Below are 18,466 nucleotides of genomic sequence, written 5' to 3' on the forward strand. Positions count from 1 at the left end.
TCCTTTTTTTAGGGGGTAACCCTCCCTACCGTCCGGTCATTTCCGACAAAATTTTTGCTTTTTTGCATTTTTGCGTTTTTTTGTCCTTTTGAGTCTTTTTTTGCGCTAATTAAGACCATATGTGTATTAAAATGTATGTTTTGATGTAAATTTCGGCAGCATAACGGCGTAAACCGTTGTCTACCAAACCTGTTCAAGAACTAACTGCGGTACAAGCAACACAACCCGGAAAAAGGCACTCGGGCCATCATATATACAAGTGTACAAGCAAGCGGGGGCTTGCGCCCCGAATCAAGTTCCAAAGTCCGAGTAAGCGGGGGCTTGCGCCCCAAACAAGTCCAAAATGTTCAAAATCAAGTCTACGAACTACGCGGACTCTGGCACACCCTCCAACTCGGAACCCTCGCCGTAAGAGCAGCAATCTCGGCGTCCCGAAACTCGAGCTCCCTCGACAGGCGAGCCGTCTCCTCCCGAGACTGGGTCAGCTCTCGCTCCAGCTCACGACCAGCCTGTAGACAAAAAGAAATTGGCTCCTGTCAATCAACTCAAACAAGACTAAAAAATCAGAAAATCAAAAGAAATCAAATGAGGTTCATACCTGACGATCTCGACCACCGACGAGCGCCTCGATGGCGGTAGCTCGTAGCCGGTTGGCCACCCTCCATAGTGCCACGAACCGAGATGGCGCGACCTATATTTCAAAAGAAATTCTCAGCAAAGTGAACAAGTTCAAATCAAATGTGTTCTTACACGAAGAGTATATAAGCTGGAGGCTCACCCTCCGAATCAGATGCTGCCAGTCGTCTAGGCCAGCATCCGTCACAGCTACGTCAAAGTCACGCAACTCGGAGATCGTCGTCCTCCCAGCCGCGTCGGTGTACTCAAGAGTCTCGGGGTACACTGGGGGCTCGATGCCCGCCGCCTCGACCTCCTGCAAAGACAAATAGCTCTCATTAATCGATGATCTTTCGTCGTAATTCCCGAAATCAAATCAAGAAAAATAAAAGATACTCACCACTGCGGCGATCGCCACCTCCCCGTACGAGAACGCCGAGTAGTCCTCGCCCCGAAGAAGAAGGTCGTCGCCATGGCACCGGCCAGTCCGCCTCCCTCTCGGCCTCGGTGGGCTCCCGAACATCGTCCTCGGAGGGTCAATGGGAACCGTCAACGCGCCCGAAGCACCGACGAGCCAAACGCTCGCCCGGGTACCACAGGGACCCATCGACGTCCACAACAGCAGCCGACTCGGGCTCCTAGGTCGAAGGACCTCGGCAACAAAAGGAGGCGCTCCGGCGTACTCCGCCCAGTCTGGCACCCACTTGCGACAAGATAAGGCAAAGATCATTCCTATGATCAATTAAAAGCAAAGGACAAGAAATATAAATGAATACGAGTGGGATACTCACGCTTTGCTCGGTGAAGGGCGTTCACTTCCCGCCGGTAGACATTGTGAGAAGAGCGCTTGCTCTTCGTCCAAGACATCACCCAATCCCTCACCACGGGATAGGCCTTCTCCAACGGCTCTGTCCTCTTGGGCGCGAAGCTCGGGAAGTAGGAGTACACCCATGCCTATAAAACAGAATGATCAATGATGATCTTTCGTGATTCGATAAAGAAAAGAATTTACTTTGGCCTAAAGGAAGGTTCATACCTCCAACGGTAGTCCGAGTCCGACGGCGCCGGGAGAAGTCCCCTTCTCCATCAACTCCGGACGAACCATGGCCCTCATAAAGCGGATGAGGACCGCAAAAACCAGCGATAACCCGGTCCCACCGTCCTAAGGAACTCGGTCGAAAAGAAAGGGAAGAAGCTTCGTCGATAGCCTCTCGCCCTTGTCTCCGAGGTAAATCGAAGACAAGAACCACCAAAGCCACGGACAGCTCTGCTCGGTGTACGGGGAGGAGGAGCCGTCTCCCTCCCATCGATCGTCACCGACTCCGGGTCTTCCCCGCAAAGTAGTCTCGGACGTAGGTGCGGGTACCAAGCCGACAGATCTGCAACGACCTTCGGCGATAAGTTCCGGCCGATCAACCTCCTCGCCTCGGCCGAATCCGCCCTCATGCGATCTCGGCCACACCACCTCCTCGGTCCCACACGGCAGACCAGAAATCATGCCGTAATCCTCCAGAGTAACTCCCACCTCACCAAAAGGCAGGTGAAACGTGGAAGTCGTGTCCCAGAATCGATCCAAGAAAGCGCGGACCAGGCTAAGGTTAGCCCGCAACTTCCTCTTCACGATATCCCTCCAGGACACAACCGGAGGACCAAACGCTCCACGCTCGATCATGGCCCTCTCCTCCGCCGACAAATAGCTCGTAGTGCTCCATCGCTGTCGTATAACCCGAGAACGACCGATATTCCGGCCTCCTATTATGATTTGAAACAAAGCTATCTTTAGTTTTGAATGAAATTTGCAAGAAGTTTGGACAAAAAAAATGAAAGAGAATAGGTAATGAGTAGTGAATTCTTATTTACCAAACTCTTCACCGTCTGTAGGACGGGTGACCCTCTGCGACCCACACGAGGTGCCTACTCTCCCGGTCTCGGCCCACGCGGTCTCCCCTCGGCGGACGACCTCCTTGCTGACGTTGGCCCGTCTCGGGGCCTCCTCCTCCTCCTCGGCCTCCTCCTCGTGAGCCTCGCCTCCGGTGGCCATCACCGCATCGGTGAAGGCACACTCTAAAGCTTCCTCAACAACGGCGCGTCTATCTCCATGGGAGTCCTCCCAGAAGTAGAAGCCTCATCACCTGCAACATTAAAGTAAATTTAGGTCGCGTCACATGACGACAAGCCTTTGTTAAGGAGTTTTCGAGCCTCAGGAGCCAGAGAACGCCCTTTCCATGCCATCTTTGGCCATATTCCCGCCAACCCAGTCATTCATGTGATAAATGGGGTCTAGTCAAGTCCAAGTCAAAGCCTAGTTCCGGGTTCAAGCCGAAAATTCGGCAGCATTTCGTTATAACGGCGATTATGCCCTAGAAAGGTGCCCCGAAAAGTTGTCACAAATCAAAGTTTCGAGATGACAGGAAGTTTACCCATCATCCAAGGATCCCAAATATCAAATTTCATCGCCAATGGACAATCCTAAGGCTATTTTCGAAGCAATTTACGGTCTAGCTGTGAAACCGTCTCAAAATTTGCTCAAGGGCTCAAAACTCGATGAAAATTCAAAGCAAATACATGGTTATGTTCCTAACATTGCCTATTATCCGTTTCTAGCATCAATTTGGCAAAACAAATTCATTTGGGGGAAAAGCCCCAAATTTTCGATCAAAAGGGTCGAAAACCTAATTCTGACTGACTCAAAATTAACAAATGTAAATGATTAATGCAAGATTAAGACACATACCTCGATTAGTCATGTTTAATGCAAGCTTTTGAATCCAACCTTGACGAAAATGGTGAAGATTTGAGAGAGAAATTGAAGGAATTGAGTTTCGAAATAATGAAACATAAACCTTCGATTTCGCGTTTTTACGCGAGAATTGCCAATTTGGGGAAAAGACGCGATGGCGCTGCGCCTCTTCCAAGAGACGCAGCTCTTGCTGCGCCTCTTCCTTGTGTTCCCTCCATACGAATTTTCAAAAATCCGTTATGAGTTCGTTATTAGTGGGCCCATCTTTGGGTGCGCCTCTTCTTCAATGCTATTATGTTCTTTTGGTCCGTTTCGACGATTTTCTTTCGTTCGGTCCGCATTTTATCCAGTAGCGACAATTTTGCGATATTGTCCCGGATCATCTTATCCCGCGCAGCGATTTTTGCGATATTGCTCAACTCATTTTATCCGTATGATAGTATTTTGCGATCTTGCTCACTCAAGATTTCTTTCACGACGATCAAGATGTTCCTAGTCGTCGTCCCCATGTGATAGTATTTTGCGATCTTGCTCACTCAAGATTTCTCTCACGACGATCAAGATGTTCCTAGTCGTCAATATATTCCCCAGCAAGAGTTTGTTTGAGACCGACGCAAGCGATTCAACCTCGAAGTTTCGCGAGTTCGTTTGAGACCGACGCAGCGGATTCCTCGGCGGTTTCTCACCGACGTCCTGCTTGCTTTCAATATTTCTTGTTTCCCCGCGAAGTTCGGCGGAGTCTCGGGTATGATCTCTCCTTATGGGTGGCGAGCTTCCTTACGTAGTCTAATGGACTTTAAACGACCCTCCCGATAGTCGACGGACTCTAAATGTTCCCGACGACGGGTCCTTGGCTCGGACCCCTTGAGCGCCTCGCGTCGCCATAGTCGTCGGTTGTAATCTTCGATTGACCTGATGGCTATACTTTGACTTTCGCCTTGTCCAAGCCTCAGTCAAAGTGGGGGCTCTGTAGACACCTCGTTTCTGCACCTCCCGCAAACCATCCGGTGATGATTGGGCCGCATGTTTGATTCGCGGAACGATTTGTGACAGTTCGTAAGATTATCGTCAAGTGTTTGCTCAAATATTAATGTCAACCTCTTAGTTGTCATCTACATCCTGATACGGTCGTTTTGGCAGATAATTAGAGTACATTCGGTCCGGGTCAAAAACCGTCTCCATTTTACGATAGTTTGTTAAATCCCGAGTCGAATGTTAGAATGTTCCGGATATTTCTATTCCATATTTCATAAATTTTATCTTTTGGAAAATAATATCCCGTAATATTCACAAGATAATCGAATTATTTCCGTCCTACCATAACTCAAACGCGAAATCTTTCTTGACGGGAGGAAACCTCCTGGGAACAGACGCATAACAGTCTTTGCGCCTCTTCCAAGAGACGCGATGGCTATCTGCGCCTCTTCCAGAGCCCTTATTTGCATGATTTACGTATCTTTTTTATATCTTTCCGAGATTCACTTCCAAAGAGTCTCCGAAACCCTATTCCTTCACGTGATTAGTATAAATAGGAGCTTTCGTTCCTCATATTTCTCATGCGAGTGTCCGCCCTTCTCTTCTCCCTTTGCATTCTAGACTTCGTTCTTACTAATTGGCGCCTACGTGCTTGGACTTTCGACCACGTAAGCTCGGATCTTTCCGGGTACCAGCCTCTCCGTTGCATGACCGACCAATTTGACCAACTACACTCAATCAATCTTAATTAATCAATCGTTTTCCTCTTACGAGGGCACTCTTTCCTTGCATTCGCGTCGAGCATTCACTAGTCGATTCTTAGTTCATCTCGTTAAAATCAACATGTAAGTCTGAGGGTGTATAATTCTCTTTATTTATTGTATTTTACTTATCGTATCATCATGTAAGATTTATGTCGAAAACACCATTAAAACCGATTTCTAAAACCGTCTTTCAAACCCTTTTTTACGGATTTTCGTGGGATCGACAATCGAGAAAAGACGCAAAGCTCTAGCCTCTTGAAGGAGCGCGAGTTCTGCTTTGCGCCTCTTCGTGAGGCTGCCAGCCTTCTGCTTCTTTTCTTCTTCTCCGTCCTCGTAATTCGTTCTGTTTTACTTATTTTCGTTGTTCTTCAATTCTTCACCATGATAGTTTAATAAATCACATGTATATTATTCATCATTAATATGTTTAATTCGTTTAAATCCGACTTAAATCCCAAGTAATCCATATTTGCGGGTTTTCGTCATTGATATTCAATTCGGGTTTTAGAGATTCAATTCGTTCATATTGAGTTTACGAATTCGTCATTGATATAGTTTTCATCTGTTCATTCACGTGTTCGTCATTAATTTGTCATCAATTCATCATGTTTAGTTTGTTCTATTCACCGATGTCACTAATTAATCATTCATTAACATCGACCCTTCACATAAGTAATCCGTCTTATTTCCGTCTTACTCATGTTTCTTGTTTTTATGACTAATCCATACGCTAAATAACCTATTAATCACTTTCATCCGAGTAGTTATATCAATCGGTCATTAAATTCATCAATTCAAGTTAACGATTTGCGATTCGGCTTCACGGCCCGAACTCACCCTTGAAACGCAGAATCGGGCAAAGCTGCGCCTCTTCCAGGGCGCGATCTGTTGTTCGAGATGAGTTCTGTCTCTGAACTCCTTTTCTGCCTTGACGTAATTAATTAGTTTACGTAATTTACTAACTAATATCCGTAATATCACCTTCTGACTTGTTCGTGATTTATTTCTTTTATTCTTTTACTCCTTTTTCCCAAATCATCCGTTTTAGCGGTATTTTCGACATAAATCGCCTACTCCAATGTAATTATTGTAATTTATATTTATTGTAATTCATAGTTATTGTATTTCTTTTATCATTTGTATGTTTTCACATGTAAATGAGCACTAATTCCAACTTCGACCCAATTGTATGCTAATTACGTGTCAACCGACTTAGTCTAAATTCTCACATGTTAGGATTAATCAATGGATGTTGCATTGCATGCATACAACCGACGATATATCAAGTATAAATAACTTCCCTAATCATTAGTAGAGGCCGCTATCGAGGCGGGCGGGATTAGGTGTTCGATCAAAAGAGCTTCCTAATACGTACCCTCACCCCTTACTCCAGATCTCCGTGAGCACCCGTGTTCATTGGCATCCACGAGAGTCATTCTAGACATAGAATGCTAAGGGTAACGATTGCTTAGTGTTCATGTCACTACTTTGTGTCTTGACATGACACGAGGTATTCGAACGGTTCCAATTTCCCATAAAAATTGGTGGCGACTCCTTACAAAATGCAAACGCTTGTTCCCCATTTCTCACCAAGCGCCCCCGTGGGCGGCCCGCTGTCCACACTAATCAAGGTGGGTTTCCTACCCCCAACACACAACCCTTAGCAGGGAATGGGGGGCTTGAACCTCCATTAGGTTATCCACCTAGGGATAACTGCACCCAATCTCCACCGTTTATGAGCAATTGGATAGGCAATGGGTGGACCTCAGAGCCTCAGGATTTCAGATATCAGGCGTATGTTGGTAATGGTATTGGACATAATGATCCATGTTTCCACGGGCAGAACCTTAGCAAGGCGTGTCATAATAATCCCTATGCCAGAGTAGGAGGGAACCCAGGAAACCCATTTGATCAATATTCCCCTGATCATTTTCCTGATCAAGGATAAGACCATGGTGCTAATTCAATGCCATTTATGGCGCAGGTTAAACATATGATAGAAAATTATATAAACGCCGGAAACCGAAGGAATCAAAGGATTCGTCATGAGAAACCGTATCCTGAGTGGGTGGATACACAATATCCATATCCTCCAAGATATATGATTCCTGATTTTACTTTATTTTATGGAGATGGGGAAGTCTCCAACATGGAACATCTGTCTAGATTTATTAGCCAATATAGAGAGGCTGCAGATAATGACTATTTGAAATTAAGATTATTTCCTAGTTCATTAGCTAAGACATCATTCAGTTGATATGTTCATCTAGCGCCGAATTCCATCCCTAATTGGGAGGCGATGAAAAATCAGTTCCATAATCATTTCACTAAAATTGATCCTGGGATAACTATAAGTGATCTAACAAGGATACAACAAAGGATAGGAGAACCTATCAATGAGTATTTAACTAGATTTAAAAAGGCTAAAATTCGATGCCATTTGAATTTACCAGGGGGAATTCATAAAAATTGCTCAAGATGGTCTTGCAATTCCATTTAGAAAGCGCTTTGATGGTATCATTTTTAGAAATTTTATGGAACTAACAGAATCAATTAGTAAATATAAGCAAGTGTTGAGTGAAAAAAGTCAACAACGTCACAAAGCGTTCAATTGTGTTACCATAGAAGAAGAGGATGATTTCTGTGAAGTTAATTTAGCGAAAATCCCAAAAGGGCGTCCTTTTCAGTGTGCGCCATAAGAGAAGAAAGAGGTTTATGCTAGCAGGGGCATGAAAAATACTAAGAAGTGTCTCTACAACTTTGACATAACCAAAGGAGAGAAAATTTTTAGGCACCTGCATGCGAATAATATTATTAAAATCAAAGGAAATCATAGGATTCCTTCAGCACAAGAGCTTAAGGGAAAAACTTTTTGTTTATGGCACAACGCTAGATCTCATGCTACCAATAATTATTTTGTGTTTAGAAATATTATGCAGAATTTGATTGATAATGGTCAGATTTTGTTTTCAAGCGGTTACAGTGTTAAGACGGATGATGATTCGTTTTCAGTATTAAACTTTGAATTTAATATGTTTGATGTCAAATCAACACTAACAATTCCAAATGGTGATTGGCAGGAGGAGAGAGCACATCGTTTGTTTGACCATTTGGTGGATAAGCGTTTGTTGGTTAATGCTTATCCGAAAGTGGACAGCGTGGAGATGAAATAATTTGCAAGTGGCATATGACTGAATTTCACACCACGGATAAGTGTCAGATTTTTCGGGCCTTTGTAGCAAAATTGGTCCAGAATGGGAAGATTACATTGCTCCCATCTGACGAAGAAGCTTTAGATTTTGCCAATGAAGGCAAAGTCTTAGAAGCTGTGAAGGGGAAACCTAGTAGGACTGATGAAGGGTCTGCGCCTAAATCCTATAAGGAGGCTGTGGAGGCGGATCCTAGTCATGCACATTTGATCCAATGCAAGAAGAATTTACGGGGGAACATGTGTTTTAGTTGTGTTGATATGCTGCACTTTGTGCTTGTTCGAACTCAAGCTATTCCAAATGATCCTAAATAGGTGCCAGCTTATCAGCGCCGGACAGCAAAAAGGATCAGAGATCTGGATAATGTGGGTCCGAGCAAAGGATCTAAGGGAATGCAGTCCCTTGGATTTGTCAGGAAACCATTCAGTGATTTGAAGAATCAAATGATTGACCCTGAAGGAAAATGTGTTCTTGTTACTAAGAGCCAAAAGAATAAGCATGCTAAGGCATTGGCGGCGAACGCCACGACTAAGGTGGAGATGCAGTTAATGCAAGAGGCAATGGTAGTAGACATTCGGGTTCAAGATTAGGAAGCTAAGAAGAAGAAGGAGGATACTAGTATCGAAGCTTATGTTAATGCCATCGATAAGCTGATTGATCACGTGATGGGTGCTGACAAAGAAAATGAGGATTTAGAGGATTTCTCTGACTCTAAATTTGATTTGTTGGTAACTGATGAAGATTTACCACCAATTCAATTTGGTTCTTTGGACCCAGATGGGATGGAATGTATGATGGTGACTATGCTGCCAAAGAAGTTCAGCGCAAAAGGGTCATTGTCTGTAAGTTTAGATTCGCCAGGATCAGGTATCTCTGATTGTTTAATTGCATGTAATTTCATTCGTAATAACGCTCTGGATAAGATTTTAACTGACTAGGAAGTGAATGGGATAATTAAGGCTTTATTCGTGCGCTAGGGTGTGGATAATGACCATTGTAAACCTTTATATATTAAAGTTAAATTGGAAAATCGTGTGGTTAGTAGAGTCTTGATAGATAATGGAGCTACCGCTAACATTGTCCCAATCGCTATTCTTAAGTTGGTTGGAAAAACAAAAAAGGATATAACTCATTGTAAAGTGTCGGTGACTAGTTTCGCCGGGACCACAGAATGTTGTAAAGGAACAATATCGTTTGCGATTAAAGTAGGATCGTGTAAAAAAACGATGCCTTTTTATATGGTTAGAAGTATAACAACTTATAATGTTTTGTTGGGAAGGAGTTGGTTACATAAAACTTATACCATTCCTTCTTCATTACATCAATTATTAGTTATGTGGAATGGTAGAAAATATGAGACTATTTACGCTGATATTCCTACTATTGAAGTAAATGTCACTAACTTAAGAAATGATTTTAAGGAACATGCATTGGATCCACGAGTGGAAGTGCTTGATCAATGGCAAATAGTAGATGTTGAAGAGCATAACGTCTTAAATAAAATTCAAGAAATTCACATAGAAGAATTAGAGGACATTCCCAAAGAAGGTCCAGCAGTAGGAGCAGGCGCTCAAGAATTGAGCTTATTGCCATTTAATTACTTGAATGTAGTAATTGCTATGTATTCTCTTTTTTCTAAAAGTATTGCAATGAATTTTGAATTCAATAAGACTTGCAATTTAGAAAATAATGATTATTCTATAAAAATAGTTGATGATTTATGCCCGATTAAAAATGGGAAAAATAGTAAAGATACATCATTAACATGGGTAGAAAGACCAAGGGAAAAGAATGATGATATTAGAAAGGAATCGTAAGATCCTTTAGAGGAAGTGAATTTAGGAACCGAAGGAGCACCTAGATTCACATATATGAGCCAAAATTTATCACATAATCAAAAAGAGGCGATGAAAACAATTCTGTTCGAATACAGAGATTGTTTCACTTGGGAACATCATGCGATGCCTGGCATTGACTTAAGTATTGCTAGACATCGTTTGCCGATTAAACTCGATTGGAAACCAGTAATTCAACAGCCCAGAAGAATGTCTCAGAAGTCATTCAGGCTGTTAAAGATGAGGTTGGCAAGCTTTTAAAAAGCAAAATTTATCCGTCCAATGAAATACGTAGAGTGGATTTCCAATATCGTTCCAGTCTTTAAGAAGAATGGGAAGATTAGGATGTGCATTGATTTTCGAGATTTAAATAAGGCCACTCCTAAGGATGAGTATCCTATGCCTTTGGCTAATGTACTCATTGATGCCACCACAAGGCATACGTATCTAAGTTTTATGAATGGATACGCTGGGTATTATTAGATAAAGATTGAGGAGAAAGACTATTATAAGATAACATTCAGGTGTCCTAGTTCTTTAAGAACGTTTGAATGAGTGGTTATGCCATTCAGATTAAAGAATGCGGGTGCTATGTATCAGCAAACTATGAATTGTGTTTTTTATGATTCAATAGGGGGTTCAATGGCCATCTACATTGATGATGTCGTTGTTTAATCCAATGAATTTGATAAACATTTGTTTCATTTTAGACATGCATTTGAAAGGATGAGGAAGTTTAATCTTAAAATGAATCCTTTGAAGTGTGCTTTTGGTGTCAGTGCCGAAAATTTCCTTGGGTTTTTCATTCACCAACGGGGGATTGAAATTGACAAGAATAAGGCTAAAGCAGTGATAAATGCTAAACCGACTTCTAATGAAACGGAGTTGTAATGATTCCTGGGGCAGGTGAATTATGTTTGACGTTTTATTGCCAATTTAGCTGGAAAGACTAAAGTTTTCTCTCCGTTGCTGCGATTAAAAAAGGAAGATTTTTTTGCTTGGAACAACAACCATCAGGAGGCATTTAATCAAATTAAGAAATATTTGATTAATCACCTGTTCTAATTTCTCCAAAAGCAGGGAAAACACTTAGGCTTTATTTGTCGGCCGCCGACTAGTCAATTGGTTTCATGTTGTCTCAGGAAAAAGAGCAAGGCTTTGAACAAGTAGTATTTTACTTGAGCCGAGTCCTCCAAGAAACGGAGCAGCGTTATACTTATTTGGAAAGGTGTGTTTAAGACTTTTTGACGCCTCGGTTAAACTACGACATTATTTCATGGCTCATACTATAGAAATAGTATCGGCGATGGATGTGATGAAACATATGTTGTCATAACCTTTATTAAAAGGACCTTTAAGTAAGTGGAGTATTCATTTGCTTCAATTTGATTTGGTTTATATTCCGCAAAGAGCGATTAAAGGTCAGGCATTAGCTGAATTTCATATCGAGCACCCTTGTTTTGATATAGAAACAAGTGATAATATTAACAATATTCCCTGGGAAATGTATTTTGATGGATCGTTCACCTCAAATGGCTCAGGTGTGGGTGTTGTTATTTCATCTCCAAAGGGCAGTGAATAGAAATTAACTCTAACTTTGCATGGTCATGGTACCAATAATAAAGTATAATATGAGGCACTTATTACTGGTTTAGAGAAGCTAATTGAACTGGGAGCCCTCCAAGTTTGAATTTTAGGTGATTCTCAACTTGTACTAAACCAAGTTAATGGCCAATCAATTGGCGCAGTTTGCTTCTGGGTATAACTTGGAAGATTTTGATGTGTTGACGAATGTGGAGCGTTCAGAAAGGAATTTTCTTGTTAAAGAGGATACTTTTACAACGGAAATTTGTAAGGTTGATATTTTGGAGCAGCCGCCTTTAGATTGGCGAACTGACATTATAAGTGTTTTAAACAGTCCGTCTCAAAAAGGGTGGAATCCTAAGGTTTGAAAGCAAGCCTTTGGATACTTTTTGATTGATGACATCCTGTATAAAAAGGATCATCAGGGAGTTTTATTGAAATGTATAGGCGCTGATGATGCTTTACTTATCATGGGAAAGGTTCATGAAGGCGTTTGTGGCACTCATCAGTCTGGACCAAAGATGTGATGGTTGATTCATCGTCATGGTTTTTACTGGCCTTCAATTTTATAAAATTGTGTGACATATGCAAAAGGTTGCAAGTCGTGTCAGCGTTATGGTCAGATTAGTAGGGCTCCTGCTAATGATTTAAAGCCGATTATAAAGCCACAGCCTTTCCATGGTTGGACAATGGATATGATTGGTGAGATTACCCCCACCTTCTTCCAAAGGACATAAGTATGTAGTGGTCTTTACTGATTACTTCACTAAATGGGTTGAAGCTAAACCTTTTAAAACTGTGAAGACACAGGATTCAATGGACTGAAGGAGTTTATCTTTATTCGCTTTAGGGTGCCAGAAAGTGTTACAGTTGACCAAGCGCCTGTTTGTAATGGGTCACCTATGCAAGAATTTACCACTCAATTTGGGGTGAAACTGTTAAATTCTTCTCCATATTATACTCAGGCAAATGGGTAAGCTGAATCTATGAATAAGTTGATTAAGGCTGGGATTTCTAAAATGATTGATGACAATCCTAGATCTTGGCATGAAAAATTAGTTGACACGTTGTGGGCTTATAGAACTTCAAAAGGGGGGCTATAGGGTACACTCCTTACCAGTTAGTTTTTGGCCATTATGCTGTGATTCCAGCTGAGGTTAATGTAGAATCTTCTTGGGTTCTGTCTCAAAGTTCGATGGATTTAGGTTCTTATGTTGAATCTATGAGTATTGATAACTTAGATAGTGAACATCTAAGAGTGTAGGCATTGGTGAATTTGTTGCGAAATCAGATCAAGTCAACCAAAACATATAATGCTCGTGTTAAGGCTAAATCTTTTCTAGAAGGAGATTTGTTATGGAAAGTGATCTTTCCAGAAGGGCATAAGGATCATTTCTATAGAAAATGGTCGCCTATATGGGAAGGACCGTTTAGGTTGCTAAGGTCTTTTCAGGAAATGCGTATGACCTGCAAAACTTTGATGGAACATAATTCAAAAGAAGCATAAACGGCAAATTTTTGAAGTTCTATCATCCCACTATTTGGGAAAAGTACGCAGCAAATATTAAAAAACAATATCCAGAGTTTTGCGATAACATGGGGGCGTTACACTGATTGTATAAGATCAGCCCTCAGAATGTCTGGCCTGACGAACAAAAGCCAAAAAACCTGAGATTTCATCATTGAGGGCTTAGGAGCGTGTATTCCATTGGTTCTTCATTTCATCCAGCTGTTTCTGAATTAAGGAAACATGTTGCTGGCTTTTCTCAATCTGAGTTGTAATCACATGAGCTGGTTGGCCAAGTGAAGAAGGTAGCATAGATTGACCTTTGGATAGAGCTTGGCGTTGAGCTTTCATCTCGTTGAGGGCGTTTTCTGCATCGCTTATTTTTTGGTCAAGTTCCTAAATTTGGCGTTCATGTTGACGCTGAGCATCGAATGCTGAGGTTACTTGGTAATAGAGGGTCTGTGTAGATACAGTGTTGGCACTGAATTGTTCATGAAGATGTTCATACCTGTCAAAGTCGCCGAGCGCCGATGCTTTTAGTTGACTTATCTTTTCAACATAACTCTGAACTCGTGCGTGGAAGGGAGAAGAACTTCTTGATACTTGGCATAGTTAATGGAGTTATTGGAGTAGTTCTCTGTTGGTTGGTAGTAACTCTAAACATTCCAACTTTACAATGATGGGAAACGCTGAAGGGGAACTTATCATTTTGCCAGCCATTGGTGATTGTTCAAGCCATGACAGCGCCAGTGGTGTAAGCTTCTCAAGAGTATTTTCTTGGGGGGTGCTCTTGGGATGAGATGTCGTTTGAACCATTTCATTCTCTTTGAAAGAGTCTTCTTCTGAAGAACGAAAAATAACTTGGAAGGTTTGAGAATCTGATGGTGATTGTTCAGGTACAACATCATCTGTAATCATGGTTGCAACAAGGTCCATTTGAAGTGCCTCGCTTGAATTCGTGACTGCATGAATGGGAGATGATACCCTTGAAGCGGCTTGCTAACTTTTTTCTTGTGGGGTCAGTATGAGTGGTCCATAACTTCAAAGCGCTTTTCTCGAGCTAGATCACCCTCCTCATGGCGGGGGTATGCGTTGCTTACCTCGTTATAATAATTGGAGCAGAAGGCTGAGGCGCATGTTCTTGGCTCGAAACGGTCAAGGAAGAGGGGGTTATTTGACCCTGATCAACAATCTCAATTACTTGGGTGGTTGGAGCATGGGAGTTATTAGGTGCAAGATCAGCGACTTTTTGCTTTTTGGGGCTTTTCCTAGAGGTGGAAGGGCCACTTCGTTTCCTGACAATGAGTTTTTCCTCAATAGTTTCATCTGATTTTTCTGGTTGGAGGGGTTCTTCTTTCTCTGCTTCGGCGATGGTAAGGATCACTTTCATCTTGGTAACGAAGGTTGATGAAGGAATGTTGAACTTCCCTGGGAAGTCAAAGGAAATGTTAAGCTCCTGGATGGTAGGCGTTGTGGGTCTTGCGGAAGCAAAGTTATGTGGCATGTCATGATGAGTTGATAAAACTAGAAACTTCAGTCCTGGAGTTTTGACTACAAAGATAGAATTGCATAAGGATGTCTATCGGGAGAAGCGATATGATTGTTTATAAAGAAATTGTTACAAGGGTTTAAGATTACCTTGGATGCTTTGTTTGAGCCCGCAAGTAGCTTGAATTAAGTTGTCTCTTGAGCACCATGGTGAAGAAGACCACCATTGAGTATGTGAGGTAGTAGCCGCACCATGGCGGTAGCGCCAGCTTTGGGTCACGGATACTGGAACAACACTGGAATAGAGTCTTTCAACGTCCGCAATGTTCAACTTCACTCTACCATGCCACAGGTTGTTCATTGACCACAAGAATGGAATGCCAAAAGACTGGACGAGGCCAAATAGCGTGCAACAAGTTGAGGGTTATATACCTCTGCACCAAAATCAGTAGTAAGGAATGGGGAATACGACAAGTCTCTAGGACACAGAAAGCTGTCCCAAATTTCCCGAGTTGGTTCTTCAAGAACCGGGAATTCTATGGCGATCATCCATGGAGGTAAATACAACTTAAAAGGAGAAATTGGAGAATCAGAGAAGTGATGCTCCTGCATATAACACTGAGTAACGGCGCCAAGGGAATTCCTTCGACAAAGGAAGGAGTCAACAATGTCGCCAACGGATTTAGATAGGTTTACATAAGTAACGTCGATGAGAAATTCGGCAAGACTATTACATTTAAGGCTAGCATTACCTTTCCAGATGTATTTGGGGTCGATAGCGCTATGGTAAGGAAAATAAAGAGTTGCCCAATAGGACAAAAGCTAGAGAGGACCCCTTACGCCACTACATTCAGGGGTAGACCTGGTTCTTTGGGTTCTTTACCATCATTCTCGGGAAAGTTACGAGCAACTTGGTGACAGCAACCAAGCATCCTCTAGACGGAGCCTAACATCAAAGGTGCTAGAGGAACCGGTCCGGTGCATGATTGAATTTCGGCGGCAAGTGGAATGAATCCGCGAACGCATTCACCGCTCTTGGGCATTAAGAGCCTAGAAAATACATAATCAAGGAAGATGATATCCTCGAATTTGACTGGGGGGTCGCTTCTGAAATTTTTCTTGATCTCCGAGAAACCTTTTTTGGCCACTGCAATGCGTTTATCCTTTAAAGTAAACTCTCCTTCGTAGAGACGTTTCCCTTCATTTGAGAGATTACTCTTGTCCAAAGAGATGAAATTTCTAGCAGGACCAACTGGTGATAAACCAGTCAGGTAGCTAATATCAGCCAAGGTAATGGTCATGGCGCCATGCGGTAAAAAGAAGCAATTTAGCGCAGGATTCGATAATGACACAAGTACTGAACATAGGGTACTATCAAAGGGGAGAATATTTTAATGCGCTAGACGGATAAATGGGTTGATTCGATTTTCTATCCATTTATCATGGAACTTGGATAGGCGACTATACCAAACGCTGATTCCTAGAGTTTTGTTCTTGTCCTTACCATTACACTATCCCTTGATTGGGTTGGAGACCCCAACTCAATTATTTTGGAAAAGGGTTTGGATGGAAGGCAAGTAGACGGATGTCAGAGTTGTCCGGGTAGTGAGAGGCCAGACCTTTTTGGGCCTCGAGTAAGATTTTATCACCACCGGTATACCGGAAAGGTTAGATTAAAGGGCCTAAGGTAGCATCAGGAAATTCCTTGTCATCAGGTTTGAGATCCAAAACTAACCTTGAGGGGTGGTAAATCGCGTTATGTGTGTTTGAAATCGAATAGATTGTAGGGAGATCCTTTCCGTGCAAAGAAGTGTACCGAATGGGTCGGATTACGGTGATAAACGAAGAAGATGCCATGGTAATTTTTTAAGAAGTTTTTCCGAATAATGGAAAAAGTTTTTGAAAAGTCATTTGAGGATTTTTCTTGTGGAATAAGATATTCTAGAAGGTGTCTTCACTATAAAATAGAAATAGAAGGGAACTTAATAAAAGAATCCATGAAAATCTAATGCGTATTACGAAGGGATGTCGCTTGGATTACAGTGTTTTTAAGCAGTGCGATGAAGGACACGTGTTAGGAGACGTGTAAAAAGTGGATACGAATTATGTCTAGCAAAACTAGGGTTATTTGGAGTATTTTTTGGTCTTGCTTATTTAAGTGCGGTTATATTTCATTTTCAGTGATCCCAAAACATTTCTTTAAAGGAACCTTTAAAATTTTTATTTCCTTCATCATGGAAATGATCTCAGTTGAGGAAAATAATTTCTTTTTCTCGTCGACAAACGCAAACTCAGCTTTAATGAGATTTGAAACTGAAGAGGCAGATAGGATCCTAAAAAAGGACATTCATGCTTATTCGAATCTGTATTTTAAAGAGGTCTATAAAAGGGTAGCTTTCATTGAGTTAGCCGAGAAGGCGAAGGAAAGAGCGAAGCCATTAGACGAGGATCAGCCGTTCCACGCAGTATGTAATGTGGAGGATGTTTTGAGAAAGATCATGGTTTGTACGAATCGTCGTACAATGTATGGCATGATCATGGTTTGCCGTACCTGGACAATATGGATGTCGCCCCGAGAATCTGAAGCATGGGTATAAAAGGCAGCTTCAATGGGGAGTCAAGTGAGCCTCAAATGGGTCAACTATTACAGCCTATTTGGGTACCAGACCCGTCACCTCAGAGGTTTTGAGGAGGACAAGTTTGTTGGCTTTTTTAGTGGAAGGGTTATATGATCCGAGTACACTTTACAACCATAACCCTGCTGGACTAATAGGGCCCATTTAGTTTGAATAGAACCAGCAAGGGAATCTTGCTGACGATTTTCCAGAAGAAATGGAGGTGGATGACGATGATGTGGAGCATGTTCCTGAGTATGACAGTGATGGGAACGAGATTTTAAGGCAAGAGGACCTCTATGGTTGTTCGGTGACCAGGATAATGGTAGCATTGTGAACCGTTCTTTGGAAGTAGACGTATTACTTTGCGGTTGGTGTGATAAGATAATGTTTTTATCCACGGTTCTTCGGATTTTGTGTGACAATTATATTTTGTCACATTCTATTTTATCTTATGCTGCAATTGTAAGTTGTAGCATTATTTTGTAAATGTTAAAGTATTAAGGAATGATAATAATAATAATAATAATAATAATAATAATAATAATAATAATAATAATAATAATAATAATCATAATAATAAAATAATAATAATAATAATAATAATAATAATAATAATAATAATAATAATAATAATAATAATAATAATAATAATAATAATAATAATAATAATAAGTTATCGGATTCTTTTAAATCGTTTCACATTCCTTAGAATGAAGGTTCAACATATTAGATATAATTTTTAAGTCTTGTGTCAAATAAGTTTGATTAAAATTCACATAATAAATTCATAAATCCATAAAAGGATTGAGAATAGTGAATGAAATAATCAAGCGCTAAACAAATAAGCGAATAATGCGGATCAGCGCGGTACGCCTCAGAAGTCCTTACCATAAAAAGGCGAACTTTGGATTTAATCCGTGGAAATTATTGTGGTCCACTTGCCTACTTGTGTTTCTCTTCGAATATGGTGAGACAGTTAGGGATTGATTTGACCTATTAGTGAATGTGGTAGACTGGAAATGTAAACCGCCGCCTAAGGATAATCATTACCCTTGAAAAGGGGGAAAGAGGGTTACTTATTTAACCTCTCTACAAGGATAGTTTGTGAAAACGAAACGTCTCTTATTTTAT

The 18,466-nt window shown here is 41.5% G+C and overlaps 1 long non-coding RNA gene across 1 annotated transcript; it reads right to left on the reverse strand.

The window, feature by feature from the left end:
- Nucleotides 1–400: 400 nt before the first annotated feature.
- Nucleotides 401–915, reverse strand: LOC141656193 (uncharacterized). The gene is made up of 3 exons (XR_012548414.1): nucleotides 779–915; nucleotides 599–691; nucleotides 401–509 (listed from the first exon to the last, which is right to left on the reverse strand). It is a non-coding gene; the product is annotated as an uncharacterized LOC141656193 (long non-coding RNA).
- Between the last annotated feature and the right edge of the window lie 17,551 nt (nucleotides 916–18,466).

Source organism: Silene latifolia, chromosome 5 (genome assembly GCF_048544455.1).
Source record: "Silene latifolia isolate original U9 population chromosome 5, ASM4854445v1, whole genome shotgun sequence".
In the NCBI taxonomy this organism is placed as follows: Eukaryota; Viridiplantae; Streptophyta; class Magnoliopsida; order Caryophyllales; family Caryophyllaceae; genus Silene; species Silene latifolia.